Source organism: Stegodyphus dumicola, chromosome 2, assembly GCF_044657685.1.
Source record: "Stegodyphus dumicola isolate Sdum_Otavi_A_Nest chromosome 2, ASM4465768v1".
NCBI classification, from domain to species: Eukaryota; Metazoa; Arthropoda; class Arachnida; order Araneae; family Eresidae; genus Stegodyphus; species Stegodyphus dumicola.
In genome coordinates this window covers 169,640,306-169,660,327 of record NC_140769.1, presented here as the reverse complement: position 1 = coordinate 169,660,327, position 20,022 = coordinate 169,640,306, and the positions used below count along the sequence as shown (strand labels likewise).

The 20,022-nt window shown below is 34.0% G+C and overlaps 1 long non-coding RNA gene across 1 annotated transcript; it reads left to right on the top strand.

Moving 5' to 3' along the window:
* Positions 1–14,874: 14,874 nt before the first annotated feature.
* Positions 14,875–18,692, top strand: LOC146998644 (uncharacterized). Its single transcript, XR_015039651.1, has 2 exons — positions 14,875–15,091; positions 16,770–18,692. It is a non-coding gene; the product is annotated as an uncharacterized LOC146998644 (long non-coding RNA).
* The last annotated feature ends 1,330 nt before the right edge of the window (positions 18,693–20,022 follow it).

Below are 20,022 nucleotides of genomic sequence, written 5' to 3'. Positions count from 1 at the left end.
CATTACTTAATCTTCAAAGCTGTATAATTTTGAGCATCTGCTCGAAAAACTGTTAACTTATTTTTCATCATTCATGAAAAGAATACACACCTGCGTAAATGTCTTGGAGAAATAATATCGTTAACAATTTTGCTACAAAGAATTTTTTTTTTTGGTTTCTATTAACATCTCGATAATGCACGTAGTATATAAATATTTGCATTGTAACTCATATATAGCTAATTACAAGGAAATTGCATTGTAACTCGAAAATACATTTATTTTCTCAAGAAGCTCCTTTGTCCAAGCTGTTCACTTGTTTTCTACCCCCAAAGTGATTTTACTCTATAAAAGCCGAACTGCCTGATCTCATTCATCAGCCACTTCATCTATTCTGCTGTTGAGTTATGCGATATACATGCATACATACGTCGCGCTAAAACTAGTCATAAGTCCCAAATATAAAATTTCAACATATTATGTTAAGTTATGCGACATACGTACGTGTAAACGTCATGATGGAACTATTAAAAATGGAAATTTCCTTTGAAATATGAAAATCGAAATGTTTCGCGATTACAATACTTTATTTATTTCTCACAAGTCAAAACGGTGTCATAAATAACTAACTACTAATAAATTTATGGTGCAATCTAAAGAATTATTTAAATCTAACACTTTAAACTGGAATAAACTTATAATATTTGAAAATTAAATACAAACATAATACTAAAATAAGTTGCGAATAATTTGTATTCGAAAAATTGGAACACGAGAGAAAAAAATTTTCACAAATTCCCTTTGTATATTAAAAAATATTTCCTCAGAAAATAAGGATAAAAAAATGCAAGATTAATTTTTCACCATTATCGAAGCAATTCCTTAAAGAAACTGGAAATGTAAAGTATTTTACGTAGTTTCTCTTACTGATGTATATTGACTAACTTTCTGTATTCGGCACATATCTTGATTTTAAGGTACGAGTAATGTACAGTAATATGTGTTAGTGTGCAAATTATAAAGTAGCCAAATGGGAGATAAAATACTATTTTAGCAACCAGTCTCGTGACGAAGATACCATAGGGAGAAAAACTAATTTCACTCGCTAAATTCAACGGAGGGGAGAATTAGCTTAATTATATCCACATGGTAAGGGGGGGCCCGCTTTTGAAGCAGTTTGAGTAAAAATGCTTGCCGCTTTTGCGACAGACCTGGTAAGAAAACACGATTATTTTTACGTCGTTTCCTGAAAAAACCCGTAACGCTCGGGGGGTTAATTCACTTTCAACTCTGTTGCCCCAAATAAGATAATTATCGTCACTTAATTTTTCTATATGACTCAAATTTATCATATTATATGCCATATTTTCTAATTTATATTCACTAATTATAATACAAGTTTAATTTATCTCTTAGAGAAATTGGCTATTTTGTTAAGCCTAAAGAACATCAATGTTCTATCTGAAAGTTTATTAACAGAGGGGGCAACCACGCTCTGCTATTAAGTGTTGGTTATTTAAGATTGGCATATATATAACATTCTCAAAAGAATCATCCACTTCTAACAAAAATACATTATGGCAATATACAAAAGAAAACTTTATTAAAGAAAATCAGACATAAGAAATCTTACCACATTCTACCAAACCATCATAATGAAAAACTCTCTCTTCCAGATACATTTTTAACTCATTCTTTTTACAATTTAATATCAATGTTGCCAAAATATTAAAACTTAAAATTATGCTTTATAAACGAATACTATCACGCATTACCATGTAGGAAATCATTGATTTATTTTTTTTATTAAAATTAGCTAAAGTTTGCTTCCTTAAAGACACTAATTTTTGCAGAACTCCTTAACTACACTCATGGACACAATCGTATTTTAGGATATTTTCTACTTCTTTTCCTTTTCTTTCTATATGCTCTTTTTTTCCCCTCTATAATTTTTGGGCCATTTATTTTAAATTTTATTTTGTCCCATCTTTTCTTTCTGGCCTTTTGAACTCGTATAAAATGTACGAAGTTCCTTTTTACTCTCCTCAAATACGAAATTGCCCCCCTTTCTATATACTTTTCCTTCGCACCTATGCTTGATTTTTCGGCCATCGGTGCAGAAAGACTTAGCGGGTGCAAAACAGGACATCTGTCTACTTTTTCTGTCTGTCTGTAAAGTCAAGCACAGAAGCTGTGGAGTGGTAGAGCTGGAAAGAGAACATAGACAAAAATGGCAAAACAAAAGCGGTAAGTGCGCTACTTTGGTGCCGCTAAACTGACAACATGCATGATACTAAAAAATAATATATAATACAATAACAGTACAGAAATTTGTAGATTATATATGTATAATAATAATCAGCCATTACACACAGAAATTAAGGTAGGTTAACACAAATAAATGCCCGCAGGCGCTTAATATTCATAAGATTATTTACATCATAGTTATACTTAGTTATCGCAGGATTGTCAATAGCCTCCTGCTTGTCATAAAAATTCCGCTATAGGCGGCTGTAATAATCCTTGAGTTCCTCACGTTTTAGCTCCTTGTGGAGCTGTCTATTCCTAACATACAAGGGGGCATTGCAAATTTGTCTAATTGCCCCATTCTGGGCTGCTTGCAGTCTTTTTCTAAGTGATTTACAAGAGTATGCCCATACCGAGCAGGCATAACTCAGAATGGGGCGTAACATAGATTTGTAAACGAGCAACTTGTTATCTATAGATAGAACGCTGTTTCGAGAAATGGGCGAAAAATCAAGCTTAGGTGCGAAGGAAAGGTATATAGAAAGGGCCGATGCTATTCGCACCAGTGGTGCGATTAGCCACTTGAGCTATTCGCACCAACATTGACCACGCATGCGTATTGAGTTGTCGGATCTGTCATTTGAACCCAATCGAAAAGAACCTAAGTGTTGTAGTTAATCATTTTTTTTAAAGGCGAGTTACTACCTTGGCGTGGTTTATGATCTTTTAAGCGTTGGCGACTTTCAAAAAGTTTAGAAAGGAATATGGGTTCTTTTCTTTTATATATTAAAGGAAGGAACACGTATCCTTTTATTAAAGTATATATAAAAAGGGGCAGATTTTTATGTTCACAATGTTTATCGTTTTCTGAACGGTTGGAATAGTTTGAATGACTGATTTGGGGGGGACAAAATCTTGTTTACATTTTTTGTACTTATTAGACTACATTTAGCTTTAAAGATGTGTTTTGCACAATCAAGACTTTAATTCATATCCTCTAAAAATTGTCTGAGAAAAGATAGTAAAAATTAGACAGAGGATTTCTGTATAGAAAATTTAGACATAAAATAAGTTAAAAGCGATTAAATCAATTATTAAATGAATAATTAATCATATAATACTGGTTATTATCAATTTTGTATGCTTTTTTATGGAAATACTTCGTATTTTCAGGACACAAAAAGTATTTCAAAGAAGTTAGAAATATTAGTAAAACCACATTAATAAATTAAATCGAAATAAATAATGGGATGTAATTTAAAAGACGGAAATAATTTAATGTAAGAGATTTAGTTTTAAAATTTTGCACACACAAATGATTCATCAGATTTTATAAAGTTTTATTTCATAAATAACTTTGATTATGAAATATGGCATTTAAACCTATAAACATGTGTGGATACTGAAAAAGTGATGTATATATAAGAATATCATAATGTTCAGTAAGTTTTTCTTATTGAATTATAAATTCTGACAGTCGTATAAGACTAGGGTCTAAGTTTGCATACAAATTCAAGAATTTAAGTAATTTCTGAGCCTTTTTGTCAATACATTAAAGATTTTTTGACTAATTACACGTGTCGCTTGTAATTAGAACCATCATTAAATCCCTATTTTATCTAATAATTTCCTGAATATTATCATGTATATAGATTGACCTCGTCTTTGTACCTGATAATTATTACTTGCAAATTATTTTCTTGCTGGTGAACTATTAACAACCCTTTCTATTGCTGAGTTAGGGTTAACAACCTTCGCTCTCGCCACCGCCTGCCTTACGGAAATCGGAGTAAAATGCTGGTACTTGAGCTGTTTGTGCGCTTGCGCGAACGTAGGTGGTGTGAATACGGGCGGCTAAAACCCGCCGGGAACTGAAGAAATTCAACCAATCAGAGTAAGCTCCCAAACAAAAACAGTCCCGCCGGAGACTGTTTTTGGGGACCAATTTTTATGCCAGCAATTGAAGGTTTTGTTTTGGATTTATTTTCCGCTCATATTCCTCTTTTCGTATCTTTTGATTACGTCTTTTTCGCATCAATTTATAATAGTTTTCTAACTTTTATTTCTATAAAAGACGATGTAGTGAATACGGAAAATTTGGTGGATTATCAGGTGAAATGTGTAATAAAATTTCTAGCCTGTTCCCGCAAAAAAAGGTGTACGGTTTTGTATCGCAAAAATTTTATGCTAAATTGGACATTTTACTTTATTTTGTAGCACTGAAAATTACAGAAAGAATTTATTTTATGATCACCAAGAAAAAAATGCACATGAAAAAGGCTTATTAATTTGGCCTGTGCAGAAGATGTGTTGCTTGTTTTCTTTCTTTATATATATGTGTGTGGCGTTCCGACAGAGACTTCAACTTCTATTCATGAGATGGCGCCACGTGTAAAATCCAGTTCTTAATCGGAGCAGCAAAGCGACAACTTTACTCACTCAGACTTCTCGTCGGACAAGTGTACGCGACGCTAGCACGAACTGTGTTCCGAGCTCTGTGTTGATCTCTGCAATGTAATTTAAATTGTAATTTAGTACTTAATATATTCTTTTGTTATAGGAGATTGTCTACTCTTATTTTCTTTAATTATATCATGCATTAAGCACACACGACCACCAAAAGTGGTGACTGAGCACGCTACTGAGAATGAATTTTCAACGACCCTAAGCCACGTGCATCCAAGGCATTCTGAAGAACTGACTAAAAATAACAACGAATATGGACATTAAACGTATGCTACAACGTACCCCTTCAATTATTTCTAGAAGTATTGATATATATTGCTTGTGTTTTTTCAAAGTCGTGCATATCATCGCAAGGAGCTTCAGCAAATCATCAGTGTGATCTGTTCCGTTCCGCTGACTTCGCCAGTCGTGCAATAATTCTTCGATCATTCAACTTTTGTGACAAATGTAATACAATAGTGATTTTCGCTAAATGTGCTACATCAGTAATTTTTCTGCAACGTGCTACGGCAAAATTCTTCCCTCAGTGTTCGAAAGTAGTGAATTTCTTTCCCACGTGCTACAGGAGTGATTTCCTTTTTCCTTCGAAAGTGCCTTAGCAGTGTGAAGTGGTGATTTTGTGTGTGCGCAATACAAAATAAACGCATCATTTTTTTCTCAAATAAGGGTTTCTTTTCAAATGCATTTCGGTAGTAATTGCTGACCCTGTCTTATTTGTGTGTGTATCGTTACGTAAATTTTTCTGCATGGTTAAAATATTTATTGTTATCATGGTAAAATATCAATAGTGTATCTTCATGCTACAATATTTGTGCTGTTAAGTGTTTATTATTTATAGTGAAAATTATCTATCAGTATGCCCGACGATATTCCACCAGAGCCACAAATCACACGCGTTGCGGTGAAGCCACCGCCTTTCTGGAAAAATAATCCTTCATTGTGGTTCGCTCAGATCGAAGCACAATTTTCTATCGCTCGCATTAGTGAGGATTCTACAAAATTCAACCACGTAGTTGCAGCAATTGAGTCTGATATTCTGAATTCAGCGCATGACTTAATTCTCAAACCACCTGATTGTGATAAATACTCCAAACTGAAACAGCGGCTCATTGAAATCTATTCAGAAAGTGAATCTTCAAAAATACGTACTTTACTACAAGCACTTGAACTTGGAGATCAGCGACCTTCATACTTGCTGTCACGAATGCGTGATCTGGCAGGAAGCCATTTTAGTGACGACTTGTTGAAGTCACTATGGCTTTCGCGTCTCCCTAATAACATACAAATAATTCTTGCTGCTTCCAATGAAGATCTAACCCGTTTAGCAGCAATGGCTGACAAAATTAATGAACTTGTTACTCCAGCTTATGTCAGTGCTGCTAATGCTGCACCTTCCAGTTCATCCCGCGAACAAAAAGTGGCTGAATTGACCAAAAAAGTATCTGAACTCTCTACAAGTCTTCATGCTTCACGGAGATACAATCGATCAAATCAGGGCCCACCTAATAAATTTCGTGCCCGAAGCAGGAGTCGATCTCGTCACAATACTCGAACGCAGTACAAAGAACCCACAAGTGGCATATGTTTTTATCGTATGAATTTTGGCGCTCAAGCTCGCAGGTGTGCCCCTCCATGCACTTTTGAACAAGCGGGAAACTAAATGGGTGGTCTTCTGCTGGCCAACAGAATGTCCGCCACATCGACAGAATAGTACTGGCTGATCGTTCAACTCAGTTATGTTTTCTAGTAGATACTGGAGCTGACATATCAGTGCTCCCGAGAACTAAAACAAATGCTCACCAACTTAATAAACTTGTACTGTATGCAGCCAATGGTACTCAAATTGCAACCTACGGCACCAAACTATTGACACTTGATTTAAACTTGCGCCGGACTTTCAACTGGCCTTTTATTATTGCGGATGTAACTCAAGCAATTATTGGTGTCGACTTCTTGACACATTTCCATCTTCTAGTGGATGTCAAGAATAATTGCTTAATTGATGCTACAACTCAGCTGACATCACAGGTCCAAGCTTCTCACATATCGAACGTACCTACCAACATAAGTGTTGTATCGGGCAGCACACGGTTTCATCGGTTATTAGCAGAATTCCCTGACATTTTAAACCCATCCAAATCAGGGCAGCATACTCATCAGCCAAAAGTGTATCATCAGATTGAAACACATGGCCCACCTGTATTTTCCAAGCCTCGTCGTCTTTCTCCAGAGATGCTAAAAGCTGCTCGCAAAGAATTTGAATTCATGCTAGCACAGGGAACCATTCGCCCATCTAAAAGTCCATGGGCCAGTCCACTTCACATGGTTAAAAAGTCTAATGGTGACTGGCGGCCTTGTGGAGATTATCGTCGACTTAATGCTGTCACAGTCCCTGACAGATATCCAGTCCCACATATCCAAGACTGTACCCATCTTTTTCATGGAACAAACATATTTTCTACCCTCGATCTTGCCAGAGCATATCATTAGATCCCAGTGCATGCTGAAGATGTGCCCAAGACCGCAGTGACTACACCATTTGGTCTCTTTGAGTACTTATATATGCCATTTGGCCTTCGCAATGCTCGCCAAACATTTCAGCGTTTCATACACCAAGTACTGTCTGGCCTCGATTTCTGCATCCCATATTTTGATGATATCCTGGTTGCATCTACAGATGCGGAAGAACATTCTCAACATCTGCGTCAGATTTTCAATCGCCTTAAAGATCATGGATTAAAACTAAATCCATCCAAATGTGTACTTGGTCAACCCTCAGTTTCCTTTCTTGGATGTCTTATCACCCAGAATGGAGTCAAACCTTTACCGGAAAGAGTCAAAGCAATTAACGACCTACCTCAGCCCAAAACCATCTCTGAACTGAAGCGTTTTCTAGCAATGTTAAATTTCTACCGACGCTTTCTGCCAAATGCCGCAAAAACACAAGCCTGCCTACATGAGTTTCTGAAGAATAGCAAAAAAAAACGATCAACGAGCTGTCCCTTGGACTGAATCTGCATCTGCAGCATTCGTGCAATGCAAACACGATCTGGCAAATGCGGCCACACTTTCTTATCACTCACCTAGTGATCAGCTCTCTATAATGGTAGATGCATCTGACACGGCCATAGGAGCAGTGCTTCAAGCCCATACCACTAAAGGACTTTCCCCAATGGCATTCTTTTCCAGAAAACTTACTACTGCAGAAAGGAAATACAGCACATATGACAGAGAGCTACTTGCTGTGTACTGTGCTGTTAAATACTTCCGGCACAACTTGGAAGGACACGACTTCATCATTTTCACCGATCATCGACCATTAACCTTCGCTTTTAGGAAAAACTCTGACTCATGTTCTCCTCAGGTGAATTCTTTCACCCGGAATCTACTCCAGTAATCGACCCTCCAACATTCCTTCAACGTTTACGTGAGACCATGAGCAATATCTCGCCAACCCCAGCATCTTCGCATAACCAGCCAAGCTATTTTGTACATCCTGCGCTTGAGACATCTTCGCACGTATTCGTGCGCAACGATGCAATCAAGCCAACTTTAACACCTTCATACGATGGTCCATTCAAAGTTGTCAAACGAACACCGAAACATTTCACCATCATCTGCAATGGCAAACAATCAGTGATTGGAATCGATCGTCTCAAACCAGCATTTCTAATGCAAGATCCAACAACTTCCTCATCAACATCACTCCCGGAAGAAAGCTTACATCCCGTTAAAGAGCAACCGAAAACTACCAGATCTGGAAGAAAGGTTAAATTTAACCCAAAGTACTTATAACGTACCGATGGTACTTGGGGGGGAGTACTGTGGCGTTCCGACAGATACTTCAACTTCTATTCATGAGATGGCGCCACGTGTAAAATCCAGTTCTTAATCGGAGCAGCAAAGCGACAACTTTACTCACTCAGACTTCTCGTCGGACAAGTGTACGCGACGCTAGCACGAACTGTGTTCCGAGCTCTGTGTTGACACAAGCCTGCCTACATGAGCAATGTAATTTAAATTGTAATTTAGTACTTAATATATTCTTTTGTTATAGGAGATTGTCTACTCTTATTTTCTTTAATTATATCATGCATTAAGCACACACGACCACCAAATATGTATATAAGTATTTATTAGGTACTCAAATTTAGCCAACAAAGCCACATGCAGAACATATATATATAATATTAGAAGATTCGTAAATACTAACAAATTATAATTTGATTGAACTTTTTCTAAAGTGCATTGCGTTTTTGTGTGATATTTGATTTTTAAGAAATGTAGCACGTTGAATAAATTGATAGTAAAAATCTCAAATGGACTGTATTTTTGAAAAGGTTAATATGAAATTTTATTAAATTGTTTCGTTTATCTAATAAAATCTGGAATTCTTTCCCAATTTCAAAAGAAGGATGTGTGAAGGATTAATGCATGTAACAAATAGATTTTTAGAAAAATTGTCAGTAGCGTAACATGAAGAGTGTAAAATGGGAAGATCTTTATAATGTAATATAATGCAGTTGATAATCATCTGAAAAAGAGCCCATGAATGGTAAGACTGCTGAACACTGATAGTTAGGTTTATATTCTAACTATATACAGTCAAAAGTTGTTATTTGGGACACCCATAATCCGAAATAATCTATAAAACGGACCTCAAAGCTACAAACTTTCTGCGCAGGCGTCGCGTAAACGCATGCACATAGGCATTACGCGTAAAAGGAATGCGCATAAGCATTACGCGTGCGCGTAAGACCTTTACGGTTTCAAATATGCGTGTGCGCAAGCGCATAATACGTTTACGCATGCGTGTTTAATGTATAACGGACGGTATAAGCTAAGCTAAAATTATCTAATTCAGTTAATGTTGCAGATTGCATTGTTCCTTAATCTTCGAATTGGATCCGGCTTATTATTTTTTGCAGACTGTTAGAGCAATTTTATAAAAGAAAGCTTGAACTTTCGATTATGTCAAATAGAATTTCCGATATATATTTACTAATATGTAAAGGATCTACAAAGCGAAAGTATGTTTTGAAATCCGAAATCTGTTTATCAATTTCACGCTGCTCTGCGGCAGAGGGGGGAGACACGTCGCGGCGCGCAATGAATTGGAAGTTGATGTGTCAGCACTATCCTTATCTTCAGGGCAGATGTTATTATTTTATTTGGCTTATAATTCCTTACTAAATGTAGTATTTCATCTCGATGTACTCCGTCTTTGATATGATTTAAATCAAGTTCCTCGTCATTATAATTCGCTTCCGATAGTGAAGAAAGTGAGAGAGAGAATATTGAAAACGAAAACATTTCGATTGACAAATTAGTAGTCGGCATTCTCGACACAGCAATTATAGGACTTGAACAGCGGAACTTTGTAACTAAACAAGAAATTATGTCTGTTTAATAGAATTAAAGAGAAAGTATTGTCACATGAAATGAAGCAACTTAAACAACTTACATTGAAAGAAATGTTTAATAAAGTAAACAAATAAATATTAAGCTTTTTCTTTTTGTAAATTTTGATACCCTTTAGATCATTATTGTTCTTTATTTCATAAATTACGGTTTCATATTTTTTATTTTGTAATTTCTGCATGCCATCTTACCAGATTTAAACTGATGATCTATAATCTGGAATCGCCGAAGTCCCGACGAGTCCGGATTAACGACTTTTGACTGTATTTGGACACCTTTTGCTTAGCTTATCTGGTCTGATGATCTCTATAAAATGGTAAATGAAAAACAAAGTATTTGTACCCAATATTAATTCTGATCTGCAAACAAGATTACTGTGGCTGCGGAAACCGACATGCCAGTGAAATTGTTATGTGTCGTGTAGATATTACACAAATACATCAGCTAGAGTACTCTTATCAAGCAGTATGGGGACAGGCACCATATAACAAAATATGTATATATCAAACATTTGTAATTATGCATTTTAAAGTTATAGGCTTCCAATACAATTAGAATTTATATTTCTGTAATACTTATGAGCCTTCTGTGAAACATACTTATTTTGCTTAAATCTACTTCCAAATACTTTATTTTTATACAACCCATGGTTTAGAAAAATTAATGTTTCTGACATTCAAGAGCAGATAAAAATATGTCATAGTTAACTGACAAAAACATATAAAATTAAAGTAAGGCAAAAATAGCAGCTTAACATAAAATCTTGTGTCAGTTTTAAGAAATAACTGACGTAGGTCGCTCTGCTTCAATAAAAATGAAAAAAGATTTTTATTCCTGGCCTTTTGAAGAACAGATATCAGATAACACTCAAAATTAATAAGAATTACACAAATTGTGCATCATTCTAAGCCTTCTTGATTTATTTTAATCTTGAAATTCATGACCTGACAAATTTTGTGACAACTATATATTTTTGAGAACCTGGGATCACAGGTGGATTCGTTCGAACAGCATTTCCAAGTTCTTCGATTACATGCTCGAAATGACTCTGCATGAAAAATTTTACAAATTAAATTCGTCAAAAGCTTTAGAAAGTGAAATCTAATGCACTCAGTAAGTTTGTTCTTTCTGTGAGAGGAAATCAGCTTTTTCATTACCATCAGTTCTACAATGGAAATGAGCCTGCTTGGCAATTACTCTGAGTTGAAAGTGTCTTGAAATTTCTAAAGATGTCTGCAAATATAGCTTTGATATATATACAAGTGAAATCTATTTAGCCTATTCTTAGTATGTGGTGTGAATAGCCTTTTAGCAATTTTATAAAAGAAAGCTTGAACTTTCGATTATGTCAAATAGAATTTCCGATATATATTTACTAATATGTAAAGGATCTACAAAGCGAAAGTATGTTTTGAAATCCGAAATCGCACCGTCGATGCGATTAGCCACTGCGATAGTTTTCACCTTCCCACCGAGAAATCTCCAACACCTTCCATTTCTCGAAATTACCGGCTAACATTTGCAATTTATCAGAGCGCTGCACTTGAATTCGCCCCTAAAACTTTCGGTCGCCGCTTTTTCAGATGGCCCAGACTTTCCTTTCCCCATCGATGACGAATAGCTGTAATCGATTACGAAGTCTCGATACTTTGTTTACATTTTATGCGGAATTGTGGTAAGGTTGTATGTGGATCATTTCTATGCATGACGTTGAGAAAGATGTCGGAAGAAACTTTACCTCCTGTGCTGAGGAATCCCTACAATCTACTCTCGTCAGGAAAGAGCGATATTGCCTACTTTCGCACGGTCTACGATACCCGTAATTGTCAACTGGATGAGCTTAGGCAAATCATCCAAACTGCTGAAGCCAACGGAATTTCTGATGTACCAGTTCCTGGTGGAACAGTTACAACTATTACTCACTTACGACAAAAATATCAAGAAACTACCAAGGAAGTTGAAAAATCACGGATACAAGCTGAACTATCAGATCTCTTATACAAACTGATGACTAACCCTCAAAGCGATCATGCGGTGAAGCAAGTTATTCGTTTCTTCTTAGAAGAGGTGAAATGACCAGAATCCAGACTGCAAATTTCTGAAAATGGAATAATCACTTTCCCTCCTAAGCTTACACTCTCAAGTGGTACTCAATATGGAAGCGAGTTATTGCTGGCACTCTGTCGTACTTTCAATATCCGAGATACAATGGATTACGAAGCTGCCATTCAAGCTATTCCGCTTATTGAAGAAGCACGTGACCACCTGAACGCTGCAATTCCCCTGATCAAGTCACTCAGTCCACACCACTTGAAATTCGTGGAACTCGGCCTTGCGGAAACTATTAATATTCGCAACAAATTCAAGGACGATATTACCTCAATCCAAGGAAAATGTGAAACTTTTCTTTCAAGTATAGACCACCCAGAAGCGTGTCTTTTTCGAAAATGTAAAACACCGTTTCCTGTTCTCCCCCTCTCTAGCATTGAAGAACCCTGCGAGTCTACGGACGCTGTTAAGGAAAACAAGTTCACTACGCCGAAGAAGATCGCACGTCTCAAGAGCCCTGAACCTGTCCCGCAGCCGGAGTTAAGCAACCAATTTAATGCCCTAGCGAGTGAAGAGAACATGGATACGAACGCTGCTGATAATACTGAAAACCCTATTCTCTAATAGCCTGTGCAACGTCCCTCACGTTATGATAAATACTACGGATGAGCACCATCAAATTCTCACGGACATCAGTGAAAATACTGAAGCCAAGTTCATAGGCAAATTCCATCACGACTGTCTCCGTGTTATTCCTGAAACTTTGCAAGATTACAACTACATTGCAAAATTTTTAAATCAACGTTCCATTGGATTTTTCCTGGTGAAACACAAAAATGACAGACCCAGAAAAATCGTGATAAAAGGATTGCCCGTTAATACTGATGCTGATAAAATTAAGCAAGCTCTGACGGATTTGAACTTTCAAGTGCATAAAATTGCACGGCTCAAAAATTTTCGTACGAAAGCCCCCCTGCCTATTTTCCAAGTCCAACTGCGTCATACTCTGAATATTGATGAAGTTTATGATATCCAGCGACTCCTTCAATTTGCCGTGCAGGTCGAGAAGTGTAAACCAAGATTCTCTGTGTATCAATGTTACAACTGCCAAAAAATTGGACATTCATCTGATAGCTGCAAACTCCCCCCTAAGTGTGTGAAATGTGCTAAAAACCACATCTCTGCGGAGTGTGATCGTAAAAAGACTGACGAACCTACCTGCAGCAACTGCTCAAAAAACCACGTTAGTTCTTATCGTGGTTGTGAGTATTTTCGGAAATTTACGAAAAATCCTCATCCTTCACATACAAGACCAGGCGTGAGTTATGCTGACGCGGCTAAATCACAAATTCCCCCTGTGCCTCGAACTCCTAAAGAAACTGATGATACCCAGCCTCAACAGATTCAAGACATCGGTTACCCCGCGAAAGAAAGTGATTTTAAATCTATATTGGACCTTATGAACATTTTCAAACAGATACAAGAAATTTTCAGTAACGACTGCATTAGAAAGTTTGTTGCAGCTTTCAAAGAAAATCATCAACACCTTCGAGCAGCCCCGAAAAACTACTAATTCTGATGAACATCTTTCAATTAGCAAGTGACTAAACTTTCACCGTACAACTCTTTTTTCTCCAGGATCATGAAGCCTTATTGCGGCGGCATGTTCCTAAAACGTACTCACGTACCCCCTGCTGTGACAATGCTGAATCACTATTGGCTGATCGACTTGCTACGTAAAAACGTCACTTGTTTGGTCACGTGACAAGCCGATTGCATGTATTCTGAAGTGTCGTGGAACCGCTGTAAATTGTAATTTGTAGTTTGCTCTATAAAACGTAATAAATTTTGTATGCATATACAATTCTCAATTAATAATAAACCACTAAAAGGTACAGCTGGTAAAGAATATAGAACACAAACCTCTTCGGACATAACGCTTGAAGTATTTTATTTGGACGGCATAAGATATGTTTACTAGGAAGACAAATTCCGGCAAGCAAAATATATAATTATGTAAAAGAAATTTCGTTACCAGAGCATAAAAGTATCTAATCTTGTACTTTAGATTTTCAAATATCAGAAGTTGTGAAATAATGTAAGAGAATTTTGATTTAACATAAGAGATTCAATTTTGAGGGAGTTGGAGCTTGACATGAAGGGATTTTTTATTTATTTTTAATAAAACAAGATTGGTTTTGTATTTTTAAAAATTTTTGGCAGAAGAACAATTTAATCTTTTAATATTTCATTGGTATGTTAATATTTTCTTGAACTAAAATTTAAAAAATGGAGGACTGTTAATATTTGCAGTAATAACCTATATTCTGAAAAAGAATATTGTTTTCGATTATTTAAAAATATAGAGCAACTTCTGATGATGTCCGTCTTTTAAAAAGGTACAAAAAGGCAAACTAGAACACTACTTTGTCATTGTCACCAGTAATGTATCAAAAAACATCGTTTCAGTTTTGGATGTGGGTATTCAATTGCATACTAAGGGGCGAATTCAAGTGCAACGCTCTGATAAATTGCAAATGTTAGCTCGCAAGAGGCGTTCCTGCTATCGTCTGCTAAAGTCGAATTCAAGTGCAACGCTTTACCGCTCTGGTAACTGATGACGTCAAAATTGCAATGGGGAGCTGGTTTGCTCTCGTGCCAGGAGAGCTTGTCCGATAAACTACATCAATATCCAATGAGACTGCGTGTCGATGTAAACAAAAAATATCAGTTCCCATGATTTCTCTGAGCTTATGGTCAAGTGTTTACTGCGTTGTAGTGTGGTGTAACGAATTGTTCCAGTCCTGAAAACGAAAGAAATATACAGACATGTATATTTCTTTTAATGTGTACAACATGTATTTAATGTGTACAACTTTATTTACTTTATCCTATAGAAAATTCCCTCCTAAGTAATCTAGAGCAACAGGTGTGTGTAAAATATATTTTACTTTTCAGACAAAAATCCTTGCTTTTTCAAATATAAACCGCATTTTTTTTCCCATTTTCAAATTACAGCATTTGGTTTTAATTCTTCTAATAGTAAGTTTAATTTAAAATTCAAATTTGTGTTATATTTTTATTGTTTAATGCAGATGCATAATTCTTCAGTGACAGTAGGCATGTTTACCATATGAAAATTAACTAGTTCTTGAATTATATAGTAATTAATAAGCCCATCTATCTACAAGCAGATAAGCCTGCTGAACACCGCTATCCCAGTCTCTTTTTAAATCCAGGTGAAAAAGCTGGCTGCATGAGTGTTTTCTTCATTTTTTCAATGTATAACATGAATACTAAGTTTTCCTTAGTCTTCCACGCAGGCATTCCTTCCCTTAGACATTCATTATGTGATGAAACAGTTAAGAGCAATTTTTAGATTTATATTGTACATCTTTGGGAAAATATAAAAATGAAATTAAAGGTATTTCAATGTAATACAATAAATAAAAAATTATATGAAACCCTGATAATTCTAATGTGATATTAATGTAATATATACATCCAGAGTAAAGGTTAATTTATAAATTATGCTTTGTGTTCTGCTCATTATATTGTGCATTTACAGTACACTTTCTGCTTCTTAAGTGAAAGTTTGGACCCATTCTCATTTGATATCAGTTATGTTCAGATTTATTTATTTCATAAAATTTTAAAAAACAATTTTTGGCTATTAAAAGCTACAAGTACAGAAACAAAAGCTTAATTTCTTTACTGTAACTGTGTCATGCTTCTCTGCTGATAATGAAAGTCATCTTTTAATAAGATTTCTTTCATTGCATATATTAATTATATCTTTTACCATACTGGTTGCCATCTTTGATTGTGCATTCTTCAATATTTTTTGGTACTTACGTATTAACACAAACACCTGGATCAGTTTGGTGGTCTTTATAAATGAAAAGAGAAAAATACTTATCAGGAGAAGTACGTTGTTTTTGCAGCTTGCTTTTAGCATAACCAAACTATCAATATTTATCTAAGTTGGCAAAATGTTATCAACATATCAAAGGAAAAAACATTTAACAAATTTTAAAATACTAATTTCAATTATTAAATAAAAATTATATGATAGTTTAAAAAAAACATTTTCCACAATTTTTTTGTCTAATAAGCACTTGTGCCAAGTGATCTGTTTTCACTTAAAAAAAAAAAAAAAAAAAAAAAATAATAATAATAATCAGAGAATTACATAAACTTGATACTGCATGCCTTGTCTATGTACCAAATTCATCTCATAGTTGTTTCCATTAGAAATTTTTGTACTAAAATGTTCTATTCCTGCAGAACTTTTAACACAGCTTCGTCTTTTGATGGTAAGCTCCACAAGCAGTATTTTAAATCTGAAATTAATCTAAAACAACTATTCGTATCTAAAATCCATTGGAACTTGAAATACAACATAAGAAACACATATGAAAATGGTGACATTGCTTGAATGAAAAATTGTCATGAGCATGTTACCTGAAAAATTTTGATACATAATCGTTGCCAGAGTTTGGCACATTTTTGAAAATTTGGTAACTTTTATTAAGGTGGTTTCAATAATATGCAAATACCTTTTATTCTTATGATTGCTTCATTGTATACTTTTTCCCTTTCCCTAGAGTGCAGCACAATACCACAAGTTTTCCAGCCAAATGCGGTATGCATTTCAAGTTTCTATACATTTATATAAATTTTAAGAGAGTAAAATATTGACAAAAACTGCATTAAGTTTCCAACTCTTGTTTTGTTTTTCATTAAAAATTTGCTACCATTATGAATAATTCATTTTTTTTAATGTAAATGTTTTTAAGTATTTGTAGGATAAAGGCAAATTACATTTATTCATTCTTTCTTTGATATAATACATGTAGCTCTTTACCTGAAATCAATGTTTGTCAAATTATTATGCATAAATTAGAAGTATGCATGTTTCTCTTAAGTCAGTTATGTTTCAGGAACTATCTTTAATGAATTGTATAGAAAATTGTGGATGAGGTATTAGGTGTACAGGAATGTGGTATATTATAAACATGTATAGTATCTCATAGTATATAAACTCATGACTTTGATTATGCAGTATGCTTTGTATATTATTTCTGAAAGCATGTATATTTCAATCAAGATTGTTGAGTAAACTTTTCTTGCTTTATGCTATCTCTGAAAGCATGTATATTTCAGTCAAGATTGTTGAGTAAATTGTGCTTATTTTATGCTTTTTTCTTTTTTACATTAGAAAATTCCACACCTTTATCACAAGGAAATCTTCAATGGCATTTAGGACTGACAAGTTTGTATCTATTACATAAAATCTAATGTTTTCTGGATTCTTCTTTTCCTTTTCCTCCCAACAGAAAAACTTTAATGGTATAAATCAGCGATTTTCAACTTTTTGACTGTAGTGTACCATCTGAGCAAAAACTGAAAAACATTAATACTACCACTAATTTTACAATGATTATTTTTCAATTCCTCAATAGAATTATTAAAAACATATATATATATATATTGCCATTTGCACACTCTTTGTATTAAATATGTACACATAAAAAACTATTATATTAAAAACTGATGATTACTTAATTATCAAAATTAAATTAAATTAATTATTCACTTGATTATTAAAATTTCAGTTATAATACTTTAATATTTAATTTCTTTATGTCTGCTCTTATTTGATTTAATGGTATATTAGGATCCACTTTTTATTTTGGTGAGTATTTATATTTCAAATTTAACATGGAAAAAATCATTTTTCACACAAACAGGTTGTGCGAAAAGACAATACAAATTTGATAGCTTTATTTGAAATGCCTTTAAATTCTTTTTTTCGGTTCAGCCAAAAGTTAACAAGTGTGTCATTTTCCAAATCTTCAAGTCAATTTCGATCAAAGGAAATTTCTATTAACTATTCTTTTCTTTATGAGATTTTTGAATTTCATACTTAAAAATATTTTGTTTCTTTGCATACCACCGGCTGAGAACTGCTGGTATAAATTAATTATAACAGATGTAAATTAATATTTCTCATACAAAAGAGTTATTTCAATTCTTTATTGTGAACATTATACACAGAGTATGTCTTTTATTAACAACAAGATTTTAAGAATTTAAAATAATTATCATTAAATCCTCTTGATCTATAAACAGTCTTAAAAATTATAAAGGGAAAAAAATTGAAATTTAAAGAAATCAATATTATGAATTATTCCTTTTTAGAGAAGTTTCATTGTTTAATTAATTATAAAAAGTGTTTTACATTATGAAATATAAAAATTAAGAATATTTGAATTTGAATGAATATTTTAAAATTTTCCCTCAGATAGAAGTTCAACTATTCGAAGCAAGAGACCGAAGAGAAAAAAGGAAGAGAGATGATATTACAGCTGCAGAAAAGGAAATAATTGAAACGCAGAAGAATATATTAATGTACTGTGTGAAATATGTGACTTGTATAAGCAATCAGTTGCAAATCAGTCTGCTGTCATAGAAAATCAAAATATAATTATTAATTTATTAAAAAAATAAATCATGCATTTCAAATATTACAGTGTTTTCATTCTTGTATGTATTTCTGCAGTGTGGGATTCATATTTTAATTGTAAAATTTACTACTTTCTTAATTTTATAAAATTTTGTGATTATAAAAATTATTTAAAAGAAATTCACAGATCCATTATATGACATAAACATTATAATAATTCTAATACCACTATTATAAGTCTCGTGAAAATATTTATGCATTTTACACAGCAATTATCTTTTTCCTGGAGGAAAATGGGAATAAGACCTGTAAGAATCTTTAGTCAATGTATTACAAATTTTAATTTTCAGATATAACACGAAATGAATTAAATTGTTTTTCAATTATGTTAATAAGTTATATGAATGAGATGTGGTATTAAAAATTTCATTTCTTTTTATCATTGAAGAAATAACATTCGATATCCTACAGCTCCGTAACAATGGCAGATAAAATTGACATTCTAATTTCGAAGTTCTAAAAATACAGAGATGACAACTATTAAAGTATGGCTAATGTCTAGTTTACAATAACAGTGTTGAGTCGCGTACTAAAAATTAAGTGAATCAAACTGTATTTATTTTCCCCCTTCTCTTTTTTTGGCTGAAAAACAATTTATTATACACTCATGATTTTACGTAAATGTATTTCTTTTAATCTCAAACCCACTGAGGTAAGTATGCAGTAAGTTATTATAGTGAATGTGTAATGATGATATAAATCTAAATTCAGCAAACAATCTTTCCCTTACTTTAATGTTTTAAAATTTAGAATTAAAAGAAAAATGTATGTTCTTTAAATAATACAAGAGGATATGGAGGCATAAATCATAGGCTGTTTATTCTTTACATATTATGCTAATCAGGAATTGGAGCAAAACCCTGCTTAATCGAAGAATACGCTCACAGGAATGGTGGAGGAAAATTGAACCGTCCAATATTTGTTTTGCCCACCCCCAAGAAGACATAAACAGTATAGAGTGAAATAATTGTTTTAATTTATACTATAATAAGTAAGCATGAAGTTCTTATGCTATTAAATGTGTATTGTCACATGGAAATTTTCTATCTTGTCCCACGGAAGGGGACGAAAGGGAAACATTTGACTTTTTGGAAGAAACTGAATTTTGGTGCAGTAAATCTGATTGCTAAGTTTAAGATAAATTAAGTGCAATGCTAATTTATAGTGACTTACTATTGTAAATCATGACTGGCATACCAAAACACTAAAATATATATATATCAAGCCTATTAAGTTATTTCTGGTAGTCAAGAGTTTTTAAACATAAATGATGGAAACAAGAAATTCAGAGAGAAGAACAATAATGATAAAAGTTGTCAGTATGCATTTGA